Below are 14,875 nucleotides of genomic sequence, written 5' to 3'. Positions count from 1 at the left end.
AACATTCTTCTCAATGCTATCCTTAATTTGTTATGATCCACACAATTGAATGCTTTTGCATAGTCAATAAAACACAAGTAAACATCTTTCTGGTATTCTTTGCTTTCAGCCAAGATCCATCTCACATCAGCAATGACATCTCTCATTCCATGTCCTCTTTTGAATCCAGCTTGCATTTCTGGAAGTTCCCTGTCATATCCCTATATGATAATTGCTCCAACAATTATCATGTAGAGTGGAGGTCAAACAACTTTTTCTTGGAGGACAGAACAGTAAATATTTTCAGCTTTGTGGACCATGTGTTCTCTGTTACAGCTACTTTCCCTCTGTAATGCAAAAGCAGCAGCAGACAATATGTAAACACATACACTTGCCTGTGTTCCAATAAATTGATTTACAAAAAGCAGACGATGGGTGGCATTTGGCCCATGTGCTTTACTTGGTTGATCCTCATTTACTATGGATGTGTCCAGAAGGCAGAAGTTGGATCAATGAAGAAAAATCATGGAGGTAAATAGGTGCTAATTTTAATGGTAATCACTGTACTAAAACAGAATAAGCTTCATGAGACAGTGAGTTTCACATTTGTAAGCATTCAAAAAGAGGCTGAGTATTGTAAAATAATTTTCTGCAGAGCACAGGGAATAGATCAGATGATGTGGGAGGTAGAAATGCCTCATATTTTTGACCACTCAGCCTAGTGCTGCACCTAGTAAGTCTTGTGAATTTTTGTTCCTAGAGAGCAGGGACTATTTCACATCTATCCTTGCATTTTGCCCACCTCTGCAAGCCTAGTATAGTGCTTTAAATATGGTGGGTGTAGCCAATGATTTTTTTTTGGCAACTTGACTCTTTTAAGTAAATCTTGCTGACAGATTAATTGAACTAATTTGTCTTCGGTACAATCATCAGTACTCATCATGTTAAATTAATTCAATTACCTCTAATAAGCTTTAACATTTCAGAATTTTCACTGAAAATAATAGACATAATAGTCAGCATTTATCAGGCTACAAAATTTACATGCATTATTTCATTTAATTCTCACATACACACACACTAAAAAAAAAAAAAAAACCTTTTGTTGTTGTGTGCCATGGGGTCAGCTTTTGACTTATAGCAACCTCATGTGACAGAGAAGTGCCATATATGGTGTTTTAGGCTGTGATCTTTATGGAAGTGGATTGCTGTGTCTTTCTCCCACAGAGTCACTGGATGGATTCAAACCACCAACCTCTCAGTTAGCAGCTGAATATCATTATCCCTATTTCATAGATGAAGAAACTAAAACTTAGAATGATCCCATAGCTGAGAAATGGCAAAACTAAACCTTGAATAAGGGTCTTTTATGCCAAAGCCTACCAAACAAATAAACCAATCTCACTGCCATTGATTTGTCTCCAACTCATAGCAACACGCATTGGGTTTCCAAGGCTGTAATTCTTTATGGAAGAAGTAGATCACCCTGTCTTCCTTCTACAGAGCAGCTGATGGGTTTGAACTGCTGACCTTCCAATTAGCAGTCAAGTGCCTTATCCACTATGCTATCAGAGCTCCTTCGCCAAAGCCTACAGTCCAACTAAAATTCCATCCTGCTTCTTAGTTATCCATTCAGTGTTCAATAAATATCAACTATTTCCTATTACTTGCCCAGATTATTTTAGATGCTGAGGAGATAATTGTGGATTTAAAAGTGTGGTGTACTGTCTAGGCATTTGATATCATGTTCTTCACATAGCCCAGATTCTCAGATTATTTGCTCAGCATATAGATTGAAAAACTATGGTAAAGGGTAGAGCCCTGACACACACACCTTCCCTGATTTTAGATCATGCAGTATCCCCTTGTTCTATTTCAATAACTGCCTCTTGATCTGTGTACAGGTTCTGCATGAGCACAATTAAATGATCTGGAATTCCCATTCTTTGTAATGTTATCCATAATTTGTTATGATCCACACATGTGAAAGCCCTCACATATTTAATAAAACACGGGTAAATATTTTTCTGGTACTCTTTGCTTTCAGTTAAAATCCATCTGACATCAGCAATGATATTCCTCATTCCACATCCTCTTCTGAATCCAGCTTGAATTTCTGGCAGTTCCCTATCAATGTGCTACTGCAATCGTTTTTGAACTATCTTCAGCAAAACTTTACTTGTGTGATATTAAAGATATTGTTTGATAATGTCCACATTCTGTTGGATCACCTTTCTTTGTAATGGGCACAAATATAGATCTCTTCCAGTCAGTTGGCCAGATAGATGTCTTCCAAATTTCTTGCCATACATGGGTGAGCTCCTCAAGTGCTACATCCATTTGCTGAAGCATCTCAATTGGTATTCTACCAATTCCTGGAGCCTTGTTTTTCTCTGTTTCCTTCAGTGAAGCTTGGACTTGCTTCAGCCTAGGTTCTTGATCATATCCTACCTGCTGAAATGGTTGAAGGAGCTCTGGTGGCATAGTTCCTAAGGCATTTGACTGCTAACCTGAAGTCTGGTGGTTCAAACCCACCAGCCACTCCTCAGAAGGAAGATTGGGCAATCTACTTCCATAGTGATACCGCCTAGGAAGCCCAAAGAGGGATCGCTCTGAGTCAGATCCAACTCAATGGCAGTGAGTTTTGAGTGAAATGGTTGAACATTGGCCAGTTGGTACAGTGACTCTGTGTATTCCTTCTATCTTCTTTAATGCTGCCTGCATCGTCCAATATTTTGCCTATTGAATCCTTCAGCATCACTACTCAAGGCTTGAATTTTTTCTTCAGTTCTTTAAGCTTAAAAAATGCTGAGCTTGTTCTTTCCTTTTGATTTTCCAACTCTAGGTCTTTACACATTTCATTATAATAATTTACTTTGTCCTCTGGAGCTGACCTTTGAAATCTTCTGTTCAGCTCTTTCAGTACATCATTTCTTCCATTTGCTTTCACTATTCTCCATTCAAAGGCAAGTTTCAGAGTCTCCTCTGACATCCATTTTCCTCTTTTCTTCCTTTCCTGTCCTTTTAATGACCTTTTGCTGTCTTCATGTATGATGTCCTTGATGTCATCCAACAGCTCACCTGGTCTTCGGTCACTGGTGTTCAATATATCAAAACTATTCTCCAGGTTAATTCTAAATTCAGGTGGGATATATTTGCGGTCATATTTTGGCTCAGATGTACTTGTTTTCATTTTCTTCAACTTTAGCTTAAACTTGCATATGAGCAATTGGTGGTCTGTTCCATAGTCAGCCCCTTGCCCTGTTCTGAGCTTTTCCATTGTCTCTTTCCACATATGTAGTCAATTCGATTCCTATGCATTACATCTGGCAAGGTCCAGATTTGCAATGAATAAATCATTGGTCATGCAAACTTCTATCAATTGATCTCCAGCATCATTTCTGTCCCCAAGACCATATTTTGCAACTACCAATGCTTCTTTGTTTCCAACTTTCATATTTGGAATCAGTAGTAATTATCAATGCAAATTGAATGCATGTTTGGTCAATTTCAGACTGCAGAAGTTGGTAAGAATCTTCAATTTCTTCATCTTTTGTGTTAGTGGTTGGTGAGTCAATTTGTATAATAGTCATATTAACTAGTCTTCCTTGGAGGTGTATGAATATTACCTTATCATCGACAACATTGTACTTCAGACTAAATCTTGAAATGTTCTCTTTGATAATGAATGCAACACCATTCCTCTTCATTTTGTCATGCGTGGCATAGTAGACTCCATTATTGTTCAATTCAAAGTGGCAAATACCTGTCCATTTAAGCTCACTAATGCCTAAGGTATCAATCTTTATACGTTTGTTCAACTTCATTTTTGACAACTTCCAATTTTCCTAGATTCCTCCTTCATTCTAGGAGAGGCTGTTACCAACCACTCAGCCTGAAATGAGATATATTAATTTCCTAGGGCTACTGTAACAAAGTTTCATAACTTGGATGGCTTAAAGCAACAGAAATTAGGTATCTCACAATTCTGGAATAGCATAGTGCCTAATGCACTTGACTACTAACCAGAAGGTGAGCGGTTCAAACCCACCAGCCACTCCTCGGAAGGAAGGTTGGGCAATCTACTTCCGTAGTGATACTGCCTCGGAAACCCAAGGAGGGGTCGCTATGAGTTGGGGCCAACTCGACAGCACATAACAACAACAACAGAGTTCAGAAATTAATGTATAAGGTTGGTTCCTTCTAGAGGTTCCCTGCCCCTCTCTTACCTTATTTTTAGTTGTTACTGGCAGTCCTTATCATTTTTTGACTTGCAGATACATCACTTCCATCTCTGCCTCTGTCATAACATGGCATTCTCCCTGGGTGTCTTCTGGGTTCTGAATCTTTCTCTCTTTACGAAGCCATTAATCATCTGATATACATCCTACTCTAATCTAATATGACCTCATATTATGTCTGAACAATCCTATTACTAAATAAGGTTACATTCACAAGTACAGAGGTTTAAGACCTCAATATATTTGTGATGGGAGTGGGGACGCAGTTCAACCCAAACAGAAGGAAGGATTTTTATGGAGCCCAATGATAGCTACAGTCATGAAGAGGGGCCACCCAACTGGAGCTGGAGTATTAGCGATACAACCATTGCTAGATCCAAGCCACAAAGGAGGGTTAGAAGGAGGGAGAGGAAGAGAGAGGGAAATAGATACTCTGACTATAATCTTCTCCCATTCTCTACTTTTCATGTTGTTGTTGTTGTTATGTGCCATCAAGTGGGACCCAACTCATAGCGACCCCTCCTTGGGTTGCCAAGGCATATCACTACGGAAGTAGTTTGCTCAACCGGCCTTCCAAGGAGTGGCTGGTGGGTTTGAACCGCCAGCCTTCTGGTTAGCAGTCAAGTGCGTTAGGCACTATGTTTCTTGAAGGCAAAGAAACCACAGACATTATTAGCTTCACAGAGCACAGAGAAGGTCAGGGAAGGTCAGAGAATAGGTGTGTGAGAATGACTGGAGGCAGGACAAGGGCTAATTGGCGGAAAGAATAACGAGATAAATGAATGAAGTGAGCCCAAGGTCCACTTCAAATTGAACTGCAAGGGGCGGGGGGCGGGCGCAGGATGCAGGTGGTCATTGCTGGGGCTCCGCAGCGGGGAGGAGGACGCTGAGGAGGCGCCGAGCCGCACAGCGCTGCCGGGGAGGCGCCCGCGCGGACGCGGGGCCCAAGGCCAGGACCACCAGCCAGCTCTGTGACGCTGTTCCCATCCAGTCCAGCGTGGTGGTGTGTGCTTCTGCCCACAGGCGTCCATGGGGAGGAGTCAGATGGACGCCGGCGGCGCCCCTGCAGTCCCAGAGGCGGCAGCAGGCAGGGGGCAGGCATGGACGGCGTCGCCGCTGCGCCCAGACCAGGCCCCAGCACCCTACAGGCCACCCCGCAGCCCCAGCATGGCAAGAAGCGGCCCGAAGACTTCACGTTTGGGAAGATCTTCGGGGAAGGCTCTTTCTCCAGGGTCATCCTGGCCTGATAACTGGCAACTTCAAGAGAGTATGCAATTAAGATCCTCGAGAAGAGACACGTCATCAAGAAGAACAAGGGCCCTACGTGACCACGGAGCGGGACGTGATGTCACACCTGGACCACTTCTCCTTTGTCAAGCTCTACTTCACCTTCCAGGATGACGAGAAGCTGTGTATCCTTCATGCACTCTGGGACCCCTGGGGTCCGTAGATACTTTAGCACCAGGACCCCTGGTCTGTGTACCCAAGCAGCCCCTCCTCCTCCAGGAAAAGGGCGACCTATTTGAAAGACAAAATGACTCTCCTGTCCTCTGCCTGGGGACTTCCAGGGGGCCCCCAAGATGGCACTGGTGCCTCTTGCTCCTTTGGGTGGTCCTCTCGGTCAGCAGGCGCCACTCTTGGCGTGTCTGGGAGAGGTCAAGCCCTGTGCTCGAGCCAAGCAGGGCAGGGAGGCACGTGGAGGGGGTGCGGGCATCTCTCTGGCCAGGGAGCATGAAGGTTTGCCCATACAGAGACCTTGACCGTGGTCGGTCCCCAGTTAAGCAGTTGGGGTGTGCTGAGGATGCCATGGGAACTGAACCCTCCTCTTCGCCTAGGAGCCTGGCTCCCTCTGCCCACTTGCTCTTTCTGGTAGTTTGCTCTGTTTCCACCCAGGGTCATCCTCACACTCCCTGTGCCACCCTGGGACCCTCCCTGAGCCCAGGGCACACTCTGGCTGTCAGAAGTGGAATGATGTGGAACGATGTGTCCTGCTGGCCCTGTGGCTCTGGGGTACCTCCTGTGCCCACTTGTCCTGCCCCCAGCTCACCTTCCTTGAGGTTGGCCGCACAGCACTGGCCAGAGTGACTGTGCCCCTTCCTGTCTGGATGGGCCACTGCCACAATGCTGTGGAGAGAGTATCCAGGTGCCCTGTCCAATGATACCTGCTGCCCTCGATTTGTGATACCCCAGCTCAGGAAAGGCTCAGACTCCGTCCCTTGCAGAGATGCTGTGGGGTCCACAGGGCGCCCTGAGACAAGGACACGCAGCATAGGAGCCATGCTTATACAAGAGGAAAGCCATTGACCGGGTGCCCTTCTCCTCCAGCACCCATAAGGCCTGGGCAGACAGCTCCCGCAAGGCCCAGGCAGAGAGCACATATGAAGCCCAGGTAGGCCCGGTGTATATGAGGCCTGGGCAGACAGTGCATGGGAGGTGGGGCAGGCCCCAGTGACAGACCAGAGGTGGACCATCCAGGGCCTGTGTCCTGCTGCTCTGGCTGCCCTCCCAAGCTCATCCCCACTGCCCTGCAGCTGGAGGAGTGGGGCACGATGGCCTCCTGCACCTGAGCAGGGCAGCCACTTCCTGCCACAGAGCATCTGTGCAGCATAGAACCCTGTGTGGCTGGGAGGGTGGCGGGGCAGTGGGGTGCCATGTAGTGGTTGCAGATGTTGGGTGCTAGGAGGAAGCATTGTATGGGACCCACTTCCTATCCAATCTTATACTCCCTTTGGGAAAAGGAGACTGGAAATAACCCAAGTGGCAACAGGCTGACACCCTGGGAGGGACACCTGTGCCTGTCACCCTCCCCAGTGGGTGCCTCACAGATGGAGGGATGGACTGAGAAGGCATTTGTGTTTGGAAGTTGATCAAAATTCTTCTCCAAGAGACTAAAAAGAGACCTACAGATTGGAGAAAAACATTCAGCAATGACATACTTGACAAGGGACTTATCTCTAAAATTTATAGAAAACTCCAACACCTCAACATCGAAGACACAAACATTCCAATTAAAAATTAGGAAGAAGACATGAACAGACACTTCACCAAAGCAGATATTCAGGCAGCCAACAAAGACATGCATAAATGTTTATGATCATTGGCCGTTAGAGAAATGCAAGTCAAAACAATGAGATACCATATTGCCCCAGTACTAATAGCAAAGTTCAACAAGACAGAAAATAACAAATGATGGCGAAGATGTAAAGAGATTGGGATTCACATATACTGCTAGTGGAACTGTAAAATGATACAACCACTGTGGAAAGCTGTATGGCAATTCCTTAAAAAGTTGGAATTAGAAATACCATTTGACCGAGCAATCCCATTACTAGGTATATATCCTAAAGAAGTGAGAGCCAAGACACAAACAGATACATGTACATCCATGTTCATTGCAGCACTTTACAATAGCAAAGAGATGGAAACAACCTACATGCCCATCAACAGAAGGACATATAACCAAACTGTGGTACATGCACACAGTGGAATACTATGCAATCCTAGAGGATAATGTAGAATCTGCAAAACACCACAAAACATGGATGAACTTGAAGGATAGACATTATGCTGAGTGAAATAAGTCAATCACAGAAGAACAAGTATTGTACTAGTTCACTATTGTAAAAAGTCTAGGAGAGGTTTACATATGGAAAGAAGTTTTCTGTGTTGGTTACCAGGGATGGAGTGGGAGGGGAGGGGGAGAACACTACTGGATAAGTAGAGACAAGTATTGATTTGAGTGAAGAAAAGGGCAGTGTACCAAAAATGAGTGATCAACATGGTGGCACTGAGGAAGAGGAAGGCAGAGAGGTACACAGGAGGAACAGACAACAAAGATGAACCCTTTTGCATGTACAGTACTGAGTTGTCAGTGACAGCAAGCATTGATCTACTGGTGGATGGATGGGTGGACAGGCTGAATTATCAAGTATGTCTAGGCAAATGGGAACATATCCCTGACCATATATAAGTTTGGCAGGTGGTATTTCTGCATACATATTTGTATGTGTTGTAACAATGTCCATGTAACTAGTAGTCATGGGGCAAAGTTATGATAACTTCTTAGCTACAGTTAGCCACCCTGATGGAATGAGTTGTTGGACCTGGGGCTCAGGACCATGGTTGGAGAGGACATCAAGCTCAATTGGCATAACATACTACACAAAAACATTGTTCTACATCCTACCTTGCTGAGTAGCGACTGAGGTCTTAAAAGATTACAAGCGGCCATCTACATGCAACAATGGGTCTCTTATGGTGTGGAACAAAGAAAAATGAAGAAAACCAAAGACATGTGGAAATAATTAGTCCAAGGGACTAGTTGTCCATGGGAACCTCAGCTATGTGACCATGAGACCAGAAAAACTAGATGGTGCCTGGCTACCACTGTCGACCACTCAGAAAGGAACCAGTGCAGGAGGTCCTGGATAGAGTGGGAGAACAATGTGGAGCAAAACTCAAAATCATAAAAATGACCAGGTTTATTGATCTGATAGAGCTTGATGAAACCCCCGAGACTATGGCCTCTAGATACTCTTCAGGTCAGGAATTGAACTCACTCCTGTGGCTTCCAGCCAAGCAACTGGTGTATAGGGTGAACATTTACATCAGACGGATACACTCCTTAGAACGATCCAACGTGGGAGAACAGAAAGGCAGTATTTGCACAGGGAGACAGCTTAGGGGGACTTGAATGCATAAGAAGGACACAGGGAAGAGGTCAGCACAGGGAAGAAGTGGGGAGAGAGCTGTTACATTGTGGGGAATTGCAGTCAATGTCATGCAGTTCTGACCATGGCAGGATGCCGCTTGGTAGGCTCTGTGATAACAGGTGGGTACCTTCAGTTCTCTTTAAAGGCTCTTGAGGGTTCTTTTTCTTTAATTAAATTTTTATTGTGATTTTTTGGGGAAAAAAATTGAACTGCAGAAATTAAGAAAGTGTTATGATGCACTTTATGCCCTCCTTTCCCAGACCCCTCACTACTGCGGCCTACTGCTCCAGCCTTTGCACCCCAACACAGCTTTTGCTCTGTGCTGCATTCCCCCTGTGCCCCACTCTAGCCTCCACTGACCTCTCAGAGCTCCCAGCAAAAGCATGTAAGTAGTATGGATTTTATTTGAGAGATGGCAGAGGAGAACAGCAGTTTTAACAGAGTTAGAACATTATCAAAGAAAGAGCTTTAAGTCCTGAAATAATTCCCAAATCTAAAGTACATTCTAGAGTGTTAGGTGTTTTAAAAATGAAAAAATTAGTGGCACTGCACTCTATGGAGAAAAATTAGTGGCTTCTAAAAAGCCTGCCCCAGAAAGACATTTGTGCCATAGGCTCTGAATTCACCAGATATCTCATTAGGAAATGTCTTGGGGTTGACCATTTTATGCTCAAATGACCTTCTCACTTCATAGGCTTTTATTACAAAGACATCTACACTCTCAATTCATTATGCCAGTGGCAGTAATGTTGAGAAAATGGTGTGTTTGTGTGTGTGTGTGTCTGTGTGTGTGAGAGAGAAAGAGAGAGAGGTCCTCAATGGTCCTCAGTCTCCTGCCTATCACTTTTATCTCTGCCGTATGTAGATGGTCCCTCCTTCAGGGACAATCCTCCAGCTTCTGGATTTTCAAGACTCAGAAATTATTTGAAAGCACTGACTGGTCTACAGCTCTCCTTCAATTGTTTGCTTTTGCATGAACTGTGCAAGACAAAACTGGGCACTAAATTAGAAAAAAGTGTCCATATATCAAAGCAAGTTTTAAAAAGTGACTATAGATAGATACAAGAAATTTTGAATCCAAGAACTGAAAGCATGTTTTTTCTAACTGAAATCCATATACTCTTGGCAGTGGTCACTTCATGCTTCACAAAACTGGGCCAATCCCCAGACTGTAAAATTCCTCATATAAAACCTACATCTCCTTGGAAGTGAAAATGGCCAGACTTCATCTCTCATACTTTGGTCATGTTGTCAGAGGGGCCAGTCCCTGGAGAAGGATCTCATGCTTGGTAAAGGAGCGGATCAGTGAAAAAGGGGATTTTTCACTGACGGATTGACAAACAGCTGCAACATGGGCTCAAGCACAGCAAGGATTGTGAGGATGGTGCAAGACAGTGTTTAGTTCTGTTGTACATGGGGTTGCTATGGGTCTGAGCCAAGTAGACGGCACCTAACGACAGGGAATGGTGCTACAAAGTGAGACAGAAATAGCATCTCTTGTTTTATCATCTCTGAGCTAACATGAGTCATTTCCTTTTTCAGCTAAAGGATCCCTCTCTTGTTCCTGGAGACAAACACTAAGGATGCTTCACACATGAATCCTGAAGGTAAGAGGACTTGACGCTGTGCCCTTCTATCACACTGCCCATTGGTCCTACTGTATATTTCACCAGGTAAAGGCTGCGTGTCAACTCTCTGGGATCACAGAAAATAATTCCAAACTAATGTCCACATTGTCTCATCCTGCTCTTCTCAAAGACCTGTTCAATATCCCCAGCCTGTCCTGACTCAGAAACCTTGCCTCTCATCCCCTTCTCCACTTTTCTCTAAGAAAAGACCAAAAATGTTAATAGTTGGTAACTCCTAATGGTGCAATTAGGAAGGATTTTTATTTTCTCCATATTTTTTCTGTACTTTAGAGATGTGCAATATTGTGTTTCTTTTATAATCAGAGAAAGAAATATTGCCTTTGCTTTTGTTTTCTCAAGCAGCTCCACATAAATTATTGTCTTAGCTTCACCACTATCACCAGTTGCCATTCAGTCAATTCCAACTCATGGTGGCCCCATGTGTTGCAGAGTGGAACTGTACTTCACAGGGTGTCCATGGTTGTAACTTTCAAAAGTTGATCACCAGGCCTTTCTTCAGAGATACCTCTGGGCCCCAGAGCCTCCCTGCCATATCTATTAAAACCAAAACCAAACTCACTGCCATTAAGTAAATCCCAACTCATAGTGACTCGCATTGGGTTTCCAAGGCTATAAATCTTTATGGAAGTAGATTGTCTCATCTGCCTCCTGTGGAGCAGCTAGTAGGTTTGAACTGCTCACCTTCTGGTTTGCACTCAAATGCCTTATCCACTATACCACCAGAGCTCCTTGCCATATCTATAGTACCCTAATATTGTTACTGCATTATCTGTCTCCTCCCTCCTAGATGGATGACAGACATTATGGCCAGATTCATATAGGGTGGGTGGGTGGGCTCTGGGTTATCCCTGTCTGCCTGAGGCTGGGGCACCACTTTTTGGCCCCATGCCCTGCTGATCCATAGCTACATCCCTCCATAAGCAACCAGTTGCCTCTCCCCACCTATAATATCCCATTGCAATTTTGGAGTTAGGGATGGATAGAAAAACATAACTACCATTTTCTCCCCTTCATGCTAACTCTAACACACATGTCCCTATTCCATCTCCCTAGAAAGTCAAGACCAGCTGGCATGTAGTCATAAAATAGTATTACTCCATTTTACAGATGGAGAAACCAAGCTTTATGACTTCCCTCTGTATATACTCCAGTAAAATGGAATTTGGACCCACTCAGCCAAGCTTGACATGTGTAACCCTGTGGCTACACTCTCTCTCTTTCAGAATAATTAAGATCTCATGAAGATATGAAGCTGATTAGGTCATTAGTTGAAGAAAATTATAGGCAAAATTGTCGCAGGATTTCTTGAAGCCACCGTAAGTATTTACCAGTCTTCCAGCATTGAAAAAGTAAGAATTTCTTGAAGATCATTTGCTACTTTGGTGTCAAGAACTGAGCCTAAGCTTTCCTCTAGACCAGGGTTTTTCACTTGGGCACTGTTGACCTTTGAACCCAATAATTACATTTGTTGTGGGAGTTTTCCTGTGCATTTTAGTATGTTTGGCAGCATCTCTGGCCTCTTCCCACTGGATTCCAGTAACACCTCACCTAACCCCACTTATGACCACCAAAAATGTCTTCAGACATTGCCTCAAATCCCTGGGGAAAGGGAATTGAGGAACTCTGATGGAACAGTGGTTAAGGCATTCTGATGCTAACCAAAAGGTCAGTGGTTCAAACCCTACCACCACTCCACAGGAGAAAGATGAGGCAGTCTGCTTTCATAAAGATTTACAGCCTTGGAAATACTATGGGGCAGTTCTACTCTGTCCTATAGTGTCTTATGAGTCAGAATCAACTTGATGGCAGTGAGTTTGGCTTTTGGATTTTTTTTTCCCCAGTCTTGACAATAAAATTATGTCTCCATACATTACCAAATGTCATCTAGCAAGGCAGAGGGAGGAATGACCCCCTTCTTAGGGAGAACCACTGCTCTAAGTTACCTCAGCCCAACAGGAACTTTTGTTTTTCATGTAAATGGTCTAAAATTCATAGTGTTTGAAGTAAATATTAGCAAATACCTGCAGAAGTGATGTCATAAGTCATCAAAATACCTTGCACTCTGGGTCACTGGGGCCCAGTAGCCCTGCCTAGGAGTATTTGTTAACATGGAAACTGGTGAATCAACTCAGACGACTTTAAGGCATTTCTTTTTACTTTCTGGGCTGCTTCCCCTGACTGCCAAATGCCTCCTGTTATTTCTTTGAAGGAAAGGTCAATGAGGGGGACAAGGTCATATTGAATACTGTAAGTAGTCCTTCCCTTCATGCAATATGAGGCTCAGAAAAGCACTGTATAGTTTGAAGTGTCTTGCATAGCACTAGGAGGATTTGGCTGGTGTTTTTTCATGTGTAGATGGATTTATTTCTAGAATACATTATTACACAAATGATTTGAGACTTGGCCTACCATCTCCTTCATAAAATTTGACTTAACTAGAAAACCCTTGTTCTCTTTGCTAAATAATGTATATACCAAGTAAAGTGGTGGTTGCAAATTTATCTGTGGCACCAACACATTGGTGACTAGAGGACCCAAAGTAAATCCACAGCTTTGGAGTTGGTAGAGTCCTTGGGTGGCACAAACTAGTAAGTGCTCAGTTATTCATCAAAAGGCTGGAGATTCAAGTCTTCCCAGAGGCACTTCAGAAGAAAGGCATGGTGATCTACTTCTGAAAAAATAAGCCATTGAAACCCTATGTTCTACTCTGACATGCATGGGTAGCTAGAAGTCAAAATGGATTTGGCAGTCACTGGTTTGGTTTTCGGGTTAGGGTTGGCAGACACTCCTCCTGCTCATTTCCAAGCAAGCCTCTTATTCCCCTGGTTTGTCTCCTTTCCCTATTCCTACCTCACGCTCCATTATCTTCCACCCTTTACACAACCTGGTTGTGTATTTGGTTTGCAAGTATGCTTCTGATGCCAGTGGATATCTGTGAAAACACAGGCAAGAACTTGAAAGCAGGTGGTTGGCTGTCCAAGAGAAACAGAAATGCAGCTCACTTTCAGGGTGAAACAAACAGCCAGAAAACAATGTTCTGAGCACATAGAAGAATGAAGAGGGGGAAAAAAAATCTCCCTAAAAGGAGGAATTATAGTTAACATTAGAATTATGATTCCTCTCTGGCCAAAAGTGCCATAGTCCATTTTCTGGTCTTTAATCTGGTTCCCTGGTCTTTTTGACTTACTGTTAGCCTTACAATTCCATCCCAGTGGTAATGATCACTCCCTAACAATCATTCCCTGGCACCTTCTCCCCAGGGTGGAACAAAACTCCACTTTGCCTGGCATGCCAGCTTCTTTTGCAACAGCTCTGGCATCCTTTGGGCTCTGCCCATTCCAATCTTCTCACCTCTAGCCATTTCCCAGGCTTTATCTGCACAGCTCTCACCTTAACTCTCCCCAGGCTGCAAGAGATTAAGAGCCTGGAGCATTGGGAAGGACATGCCCATCTATAAGATATGTTTTGAAGTGTCTAGGGCTCTATGTTCATAATCTTTTCACTTGCCATGTTTGCATGCCAGAGTCCCTCAAATTCCTATCATTTGAGCCTCTATTTTGATTAAAGTACGGTGTTTCCCAAAACTTACTTGCTAACCTAAGAGGTATAACACCTTAGTTTATGGATAGGAATTCATTTATCAGATGAACTTGCTCATACTTCTCTAAACAGAGGGCTTTAGAATTGGAAAATAGGGCAGGTTGTTTTCCATGGCAATGAAAAGACTGAAATGATTAGGGTATTGTACTATAGACCTGCACTGCCCAATATGCTAGCCACTAGTCCTGTGTGGCTAATTAAGTTAAATAATATTAAAAAATGAATACCAATAGGAGCAAAGTTAGGGGCCCTAATTTATGGCATAAACAGACTACCAAGCAAAACTGAAAATGCACAAACAGCAGAAGATAAACTAGATCATTGAAAAAATTAAACACTTATATGCATCAAAAGACCCCAAAAAGAGTAAAAAGAGAACCTATAGATTGGAAAAGAAATTTTGGCAATGACATATCCGAAAAGAGACTGATCTCTACAATTTATAGAAAAGTGCAACACTTCAACAACAAAAAGACAAACAATCCAATTACAAAATGGGCAGAGAACATGAGCCGGCACTTAACCAAAGAAAACATATAAGCAGCCAACAAACATATGAAGAAATGCTTGCAATCATTAGCCATTGTTGTTGTTATTAAGTGCCGTCGAGTCGTTTCCGACTCATAGCGACCCCATGCACAGCAGAACGAAACACTGCCCGATCCCGCACCAGCCCCACAATCCCTGCTATACT

Source organism: Orycteropus afer, unplaced genomic scaffold, assembly GCF_000298275.1.
Source record: "Orycteropus afer afer isolate SDZICR_OR568_19922 unplaced genomic scaffold, OryAfe1.0 scaffold00378, whole genome shotgun sequence".
Lineage (NCBI taxonomy): Eukaryota > Metazoa > Chordata > Mammalia > Tubulidentata > Orycteropodidae > Orycteropus > Orycteropus afer.
This window is presented reverse-complemented; position numbering follows the sequence as displayed.